At 37.8% G+C, this 8,794-nt stretch overlaps 1 long non-coding RNA gene across 1 annotated transcript in view; it reads right to left on the bottom strand.

Annotated features, from left to right (window-relative positions):
- Nucleotides 1-3,603: 3,603 nt before the first annotated feature.
- LOC147379267 (uncharacterized) overlaps nt 3,604-8,794 on the bottom strand; it is a 166,060-nt gene continuing 160,869 nt past the window's right edge. Inside the window, exon 4 of the long non-coding RNA XR_015132682.1 lies at nt 3,604-8,168. This is a non-coding gene — a long non-coding RNA (uncharacterized LOC147379267). The remainder of the gene's footprint in view (nt 8,169-8,794) is intronic.

Here is an 8,794-nt window from a genome sequence, read left to right as displayed (position 1 = left end):
TGTAAAAGCCAGGACTGTAGACTAGTGATAAACTGGTGTCAGGTTAATTGAAAAAATCTGAATTCATTTTAAACCAGTAAGGACATGTTGAAAGGCACTTCTTTGAATAGTTTACAAATTCTTCTGAATAAACAAAACTTCAAAAACTTAGTCCCCTTAAGAAGCCAAAGGTTGGGCTTCCCTGGTGTCTTAGTGGTAAAGAATCCACCTGCCAATGCAGGAGGCACAGGTTCCATCCCTGATCCAGGAAGATCCCACATGTGACGGAGCAACTAAGACTATGCACCACAACTTGTTGAGCCTGTGCTCTAGAGCCAAGGAATGGCAACTACTGAAGCCTGCGTGCCCTAGACAGAGCCTGTGCTCCGTAACAGGAGAAGCCACTGCAATGAGAAACCCAGGCACTCCATCTAGAGAGTAGCCCCCACTCACCACAACTAGAGAAAAGTCCGCCCAGCAATGAAGACGAGCACAGCCAAAAATAATTAAGTACAATAATTCTTTTTAAAGCCACTCTTTCTTAAAAAAAAAAAAAAGCAGCAGCAGCCAGGGGTTAGGGTTTGGGAGAAAGAGATGAAGAAAAAGGAGAATGAGAAATACTGTAGAAGAAGGTGTGTCTAATATCTGAGGGGTGGAAAGGGGGCAGGGTGGTCTTAACAATCCTGAGCCCATCAGATTAGGTCCAATCCTTAGTGGATATGAATTGACCTGAACTGTTGACTCAGAAGGGGTAAAGAGAAGCAGGTGTCTTTTCTAACTGAGGTAAAAGTGTTCAGGGTAGAGATGCTACTGGCACCAACACACTTTTCTTCCTTAGTGGTTGTGGTTTAGGAGTAGCGCCTCAGTCCAGGGAGGACTATATTGACTGCCTCACCACAGCATGCATAAGGCAGAACGGAAGATGGGGCAGGTTGTTAACGAGACCACTGAAAGTCAACACATCAATCGACTGGTCCCAGAGTGAAAATCCTGGTGAACCTTAGAAAGGAAAGGATATGAGTTGGCATTGGCTTTGCATAAGTTTGCTGTTGCTGATAGGAATCAAAAGAAAAAAAAATGATGACGTTTGGGTTTCTTATTTCTTCATATTTTATATTTTCTTATGACTAACCATGGCTTACTGAGCAGTTGTTTAATTATTCTTATTTTAATAAAAAGTATAGTACTAAAGTGGAGAAGGCAATGGCACCCCACTCCAGTACTCTTGCCTGGAAAATCCCATGGACGGAGGGGCCTGGTAGGCTGTGGTCCATGGGGTCGCCAAGAGTCAGACACGACTAAGCGACTTCACTTTCATTTTTCACTTTCCACTTTCATGCATTGGAGAAGGAAATGGCAACCCACTCCAGTGTTCTTGCCCGGAGAATCCCAGGGACGGGGGAGCCTGGTGGGCTGTGGTCTAGGGGGTTCACACAGAGTCGGACACGACTGAAGTGATTTAGACCAGACTAGACTATAGTACTAAAGAGAGCACACGTCTTTTGTAATTAACCAATTTTTGCATCTCATTCATCTGTGTTTGGAGGACTAAGTTATAAGGATATGGGTCATAATATAGCACCCCCCATAACTTAGGAATCATACATTGCCTTTACTTCCAGACAAGGCATTTAGAGAAACAAACTTTCTATCTTCAAGGGAAGTTAAACTTGAATATGGCTACTCTACATACAGGTAGTCTGAGAGATTTCCACCAGTAAAGTGGTAAGTAAGCCCAGTATCAGTTAAGTCCAGCAACAAGCATACACTTTCATTCCATTCATTAGCTTTTGCTTTTAAATACACACACACACACACACACACACACACACCCCTAGTAACCATAGGCTCTGGGGAAGTTATGATTAGCCTCTAAAAACTTGAGAATACCTACACCTGCTTGTCTGCTAATTCAGTCAATGTTTTTTCAACATCACTGTACATGGTGTGGAAGAAAAGGATAATGCAAAGTTCATGCTGTTCTGCTGCTGCTGCTAAGTCGCTTCAGTCGTGTCCGACTCTACGCGACCCCAGAGACGGCAGCCCACCAGGCTTCCCCATCCCTGGGATTCTCCAGGCAAGAACACTGGAGTGGGTTGCCATTTCCTTCTCAAATGCATGAAAGTGAAAAGTGAAAGTGAACTCGCTCAGTTGTTCCCGACTCTTAGCGACCCCATGGACTGCAGCCTACCAGGCTCCTCTGTCCATGGATTTTCCAGGCAAGAGTACTGGAGTGGGGTGCCATTGCCTTCTCCATCATGCTGTTCTACCATTAGTGAAATGGAGATTAACACAAGATCTATCACAGATACCAAAAATTCACTTAATTCAGCCTAATTTTAATCAACTGGCATGGCATGATGGGAAGAGAGCTTGTGCAAGTCTCTTTCTATTTATCATTATTTCAAATGGAAATTAATCTCAAGATTTATTACAAATAACCAAAACTCTTTAATAAAAATTAGGTAAGAGAATTTAAATGTGAATTTCTAAGACTAGGTTGGATTTTTTTTAAGGAAGTGGTAGAAGAAAGCAGGAATCTGTAACAATCAAAGAGCTCTTAAATGAAGAGGTCAGGTACCAATTCTCAATAAAACAAATCCCTTTTTCATACTGAGGAATACGAAAGTAACGATAAGGCTGGTACTTCTTTTACTCTAACCTCTAGCTCACTAGCAATTGACTGTAAATTATTATTGGAGTAGAACCTGAAAAAAACATCTAACCTACCATGTCAAAGTGTCATTTTGGTGTATGAATCAACATATTTCTGAAATAACACACACACAAATTCAATTCAACAAATGTTTTATAAATACTATACAAGCTTTTATTTTTTTCAATTTTTTTCTAACTTTGTGAGACACTTTTCATCAAAAATAGCCCTCACTATATGTTATTGACATTGCCCCCAAAAAAGTTTTTCATGGCTCCAATCATTCTAGTTTAAATATCTATTAAGTATAATATTACAGTATTTCTTAAAGGAAGAGAGGAGTCACTCCAAATACCTCTCTCAGTCTCTTTTCAGTGACTTTCAGCTTTTAAATTAAGGTCATAAGCCACTTGAATCTGAAATTCACAAAGGAAGAGTATGAAATTAAAAAAAAAAAAATTGCGGCTTCTTCTACCCTAGTTCAGGGCTTCCCAGTAGAGACGCTAGTGGTAAAGAACCTGCCTGTCAAAGCAGGAGACATAAGAGACTCAGGTTCCATCCCTGGGTCGGAAAGATCCCCTGGAGGAGGACATGGCAACCCACTCCAGTATTCTTTCCTGGAGAATCCCTTGGACAAAAGAGCCCTGCAGGCAGGCTACAGTTCATGAGGTCACAAGGAGTCGGACATGACTGAAGTAACTTAACACACACAAACGCACACCCCATCATAGTTCAGTGAACTTGTTACCCAGGAAGACTTCTAGAGAACACAGCCTGTTTCACATAAGTAAGAGTTGTAAAGATGATTTTAGGAAAAACACTCTTAAACCTTTCCACCATAAAACAGACTCCAGAGTGCAATAAGAACAGATACTTTGAAACATAGAATTAGGAGGTAATTATACAGAAAAGCTCCATGACATGTTTCTGCTTCACAGAGGACTCCATCAAGACCTCAGAATGAATAAATTGCTAGGCGTATGTTTGAGAAAAAAAACACAATTTAGGAAAGTATAACTTTAAACTCATCTGTATCAAAAATTATATTTTCACCATCTGTTTCTCATTCATTTACACTCAATTAATCAAAAATTTAAGTTCCCTGTCAGCAAAAAGGATGGGAGTCTTTCAAAACAAACATGTAAGACTTCATATTTGCAACCTGGTGGAAGACAAGCCAGTGTTTCAACCATCAAGTATGACCTGCTTTATTATGGTTTGCTTTCCCGACACTTGAAAACAGTATCGTACATTATTTTTTCACATCAATTTTAAAAGATAATCAACTTATTTTTTAAAAAACAGGCAATTGCCCTATTTTAACCTTCATTATTTAAATTGGCAAGTGATATTTTGCATATCCCAAGTGGTATGCATTTATATTTAAAAAAGAGAAAAAACTTCTGTAGGAAATCTGGAACATTTAAAAAAACTTTATGAATAATTTAATACTGGATAACAACATAGCTTCAGAGGAAAATATTCTGACTTGTACATGGTATAGAGTAGAAAAATTAATATGACACATGGATAACACACTTTTTGTAAAATATTCTTTCTCTCTCTTAGATCCCATGTGATGTTGCAGTTGCTATAGCAACTGTATTTGTGTTCAGCAGGAAGATACTTATGTACAGAATGCTCACATTTACTCACCAAATTCTCAATGAAAATTATACCAAGTGGAAGTTATGAATTAAAATTCTCTATGGATAAGCAACTCTTGTCCCTCAAGTTTAAAATTATCATCAAATAGTTTTAATCATGCTTTTTTCATACAAATATTAACCATAAATTTCATCATCTTATAAACAATGGCTGAGCTATAGAGAATTCTTAACTTCTCACAGCTTAGTAGTTTGTGTGGAGTATAATATGCTAAAAAGATTAATTACTTTAATCAGTTGTGAACCATTAAATAAAAATTGTACAAACATTTTTAAATTTCAGTTTTAAACACCAAATAATGGGCTGGTTTCTACCCTCCCCCATAATGAGTCTTACACTCAATGGCGCATACTTTGAGCAAATACCTCTACACACCACATTTGCCAACTAAGTTCTAAAATCAACTTCGTAAATGTCATGAACCTTCATGCCATTGTGGGAGAAATGAAGAACACTCCTTGAGTCCATTTGGCGAGGATGGTGAGCGTACTTTGTTTCCCCAAGAGAAGAAAGAAGAGTAGTAAACCATTTTTGCAGAATGTCATTCTCCCACAACAGTTTATGAAAGAAACATCTGTGACGAGAATCTCTAATGCTTTACTCAAAGCCACAGCTGACAGTAAAAGAGCATTGCTAAAAGTGGCAAATCAATCCCATTCCACCCGTCCAAGAGCATGACACCTAATTTGCTATGTATCACATGTATTTTCCTCACATGTGCTGAGACTGTGACATTGATGTGGTGGCTTTCATCCAAGCCTCAGCTGAATAAATACTTGGCCATACAGTGGGCAAACTGGCATCCTTAAAAAGTCTTCTGTCCCAGGCAAGTTAACGTCACCTCAGGGAAGCATTTATCTAAGTTTTAGTTTGCAGTTTGGGTGCATAAATGGAATCTCTGAACCCTGTTTGGAAAACCTTAAATCACCTGACGCACATAGAGCACATTCTGTGTTTTTCAAACTGGTTTTCTTGGTGTAGTGTAATTTTTATGTGACTACCTGAAAACATATGCAAATCCAACAGACAAAAACAAGTAAAAATATATAAGATTTCTAATCAAGTTATTTCACTGCAGAGGATGTACTTGTTAAAAAAAAAAGGCACAAGAAATAAGCACATTATGTACTATAACTTTTAGAGCAAAAATTTTATTGATGTATAAAATATATCCCAAATATGCATAGGTTTTTAGTGTACAGCTTAATGAAACTTGCAAAGTGAAATCAGTTATGATCAAGTACAGAACATTATCAGGACCACAGAAGCCCCCATTATACCTTCCTGAAACACACAACTGCTTGTAAATTTGACATCAGAAATTTTAATCAATAAGAAATTTCCATATAAGTGATACTGAGCAAATAATTAAAGTTTTAATAAACAGTATGGATAATACCAAGCCCCTTGTAGTTAACAAGGCTATCTCTTTTTATGTGTCTTTTGTGAAACTGCAAGTGATTCTTTTTTATCCTCCAACAATCAGGGAAATCACCAATTACCATTACCCTCAATCTGCCCGTTTTTTAAATTCCCGCTGAAGTTTTGAAGAAGTACAAGCGTGGTAAAAGAATACATGGGGTGATGTCTTGATTATTCTATCTCTTCCTTCTGAAGAACTTTACTGTATTATGGTTGCCAAGGGGGAAGACTGGGGAAATGAGACAACTAGGGAGTTATTTTTAAAATGGACAAGTTACAAGGTCCTACTGTATAGCACAGGGAACTCTGCTCAGGGTTATGTGGCAGCCTGAATGGGAGAGTTTTGGGGAGAATGGACACATGTACATGTATATCTGAGTCCCTTTGCTGTTCACCTGAAACTATCACAACATTGTTAATCTGTTATACCCCAATATAAAACAAAAGGTTTAAAAAAAAAAAATACTCTATAGAAAACACAACTAGGCAAGGAGTCAGAAAAATTCCTTGGCTGGTGGGGGTGGGAGAGGATCTCTGCTTTTATGAATTTTCTATTGTCAAAATAATTCTCTCTAATAAAACAACCTTAAATCTCAAAAAAAAAAAAAAAAAAGAACTTTACTGTAAATTCCTTCTCTCAACTTAAATTATACTTAATGGAGAATACATATATTACAATTTCTCTTTCAGATTTCTCTTCAATAAAATTCCTAAAGTAAAAAAGAGCACCTATTCTTTAAAACCTAAAATTAATGTAGAGTAAATGCATTCTGTCATGCCCTTTGACCGACAGATCAGACTTAAATGCTCTCTTTATGACAGCAAGTAACTAGTGACACCCCAAGACCATATGAAGCAGCCCAAATCTCTACTAGAAGCCACACCCTAAATCTCAAACTAGTGTTTTAGTAGCCCAGCCAGTACCTTTAGGTAAATTTGACAGACTCACCTCAAAAGCTCACTATTCTCAGAACTAAATAAACCCTCCACTGATTAGCTAAACCAGAAGACCAAAACACAGGGTCATCTTTGGCAATATCCTTACATTGCCTTTGTCAGCCCTTAGATTCAAATGAACAATAAGTTATACCAATTCAACCTGCAAAATGTCTTTTAAACCTGTCTCTTGTATTTTCCCACACCCCTGAAGTCCTTAGTGTTTTCTGAGTATACCATTGCTTATGCAATCTCTCTTGAATGACATTTTCCTCTTTTGTCTGGGTCTCCAGCCTTCAAAGTCCATCTTGAAATGGTTCATCTCCAGGTACCATCCTTGACCCAATCCATTCTCTGGCACAGAATCAGCTCCTCCCTTGCTTCTCGCACAGCATCTGTGACCTTGTATAATTATACACTGTTCATTATGTCCTCCACTAGAACAAGAACACCTGGGCTGGAACAAAGCTTCTTCATCTTTATATTCCCAGTGCCTAGTATATCATCTGACATATATGATAATGATGAAAGAAAAAAACATTAAAATAATGTCAGTCAATTCTAAAGGAAGTCAGCCCTGAATATTCACTGGAAGGACATGCTGAAGCTGAAGCTCCAATACTTTGGCCACCTGGTGTGAAGAGCAGACTCATTGGAAAAGACTCTGATGCTGAAAGACTGAAAGCAGGAGAAGGAGGCAACAGAGGATGAGATGATTGGACTGCATTATTGCCTCAATGGACATGAGTCTGAGCAAATTCCAGGAGATAATAAAGGACAGGGAAGCCTGGTGTGCTGTAGTCCATAGGGTCACAGAGTCAGACACAAATGAATGACTGAACAACAGAGATTCAATACAATTTACTACATAGATTAATAAATAAAAATTATGCAACCTTCTCAATAAATGTAGAAAGCACAGTGGTAAAATTTATGATTTGTTAATGGTTTAAAAAAAAACAAAAACAACTGGTCAACATAGAAGGGAACTTTGAAATACTAAAAAAACCTACAGCAAGCATCATAAAAAGTGATGAAACACTACAAATTTTCACTTTGAGTTGGGGAAAATCACAAAAATGTTCTCTACTCACACTTCCATTAAACATTTTAATTATGTCATAATCAGTACAATAAGACCAACTATTGACAAAAATCAGGACCACAAATAAGACTGTCATTGTCCTAAGATATATGATCATTTACATAGAAAACAGAACAGACACATCAATTACTGTAAATAATGAGATTTTATAAGTTTGCTGAATAAAAAATTACTACTTTGGGCTTCCCAGATAGCTCAGAGGTTAAAGCATCTGCCTGCAATGCGGGAGAGCTGGGTTTGATCCCTGGGTTGGGAAGATCCCCTGGAGAAGGAAATGGCAACCCACTTCAGTATTCTTGCCTGAAAATCCCATGGACAGAGGAGCCTGGTGGGTTATACTCTTCGGGGTAACAAAGAGTCGGACACGAGTAAGCACCTGAACACACTCTGGATACTAAAAGCCTAGAAAATGGGCCACAAATAAGACTGTCATTGTTCTAAGATATATGATCATTTACATAGAAAACAGAACAGACACATCAATTACTGTAATAATGAGATTTCATAAGTTTGCTGAATAAAAATTTACTACCTAAATTAAATGTATTTTTATGCATCTACAAAAACAAAAAATACACGTTTTAAAAATCCATTGACAATAGCATCAAAAAATTGACTGCTTAGGAGTAAGTCCAATGAAACATGTTTATATATTAGAAGATTCAATATAGAAACTATGTTAATTCTGCCAATATTTTTGTACAGATTTAATACAATCCCAATCAAATATCAACAGGATATTTTGTGTAACTTGACAAGCTAATTCTAAAGTTTTTATGAAAGTGTTAGTCACCCAGTCGTGGCTGACTCTTTGCGACCCCATGGACTGTAGCCCACCAGACTCCTCTGTCCATGGAATTCTCTGGGCAAGAATACTGGACAGGTAGCCATTCCCTTCTCCAGGGGATCTTCCCAACTCAGGGATCCAAAGTGGGTCTCCTGTATTCCAAACAGATTCTTTACCATCTGAGTCTCCAGGGATAAATCAAAAATGTTTAAGGAAATGCAAAACTATGGATGTATAGCTA

This window comes from Bos grunniens, chromosome 1 (genome assembly GCF_055505025.1).
Source record: "Bos grunniens cultivar Pamir isolate PY7600 chromosome 1, Bosgru_T2T1.0, whole genome shotgun sequence".
Classification (NCBI taxonomy): domain Eukaryota; kingdom Metazoa; phylum Chordata; class Mammalia; order Artiodactyla; family Bovidae; genus Bos; species Bos grunniens.
The sequence above is the reverse complement of the archived record's forward strand: the minus strand, read 5'-3'. Positions and strand labels throughout refer to the sequence as shown.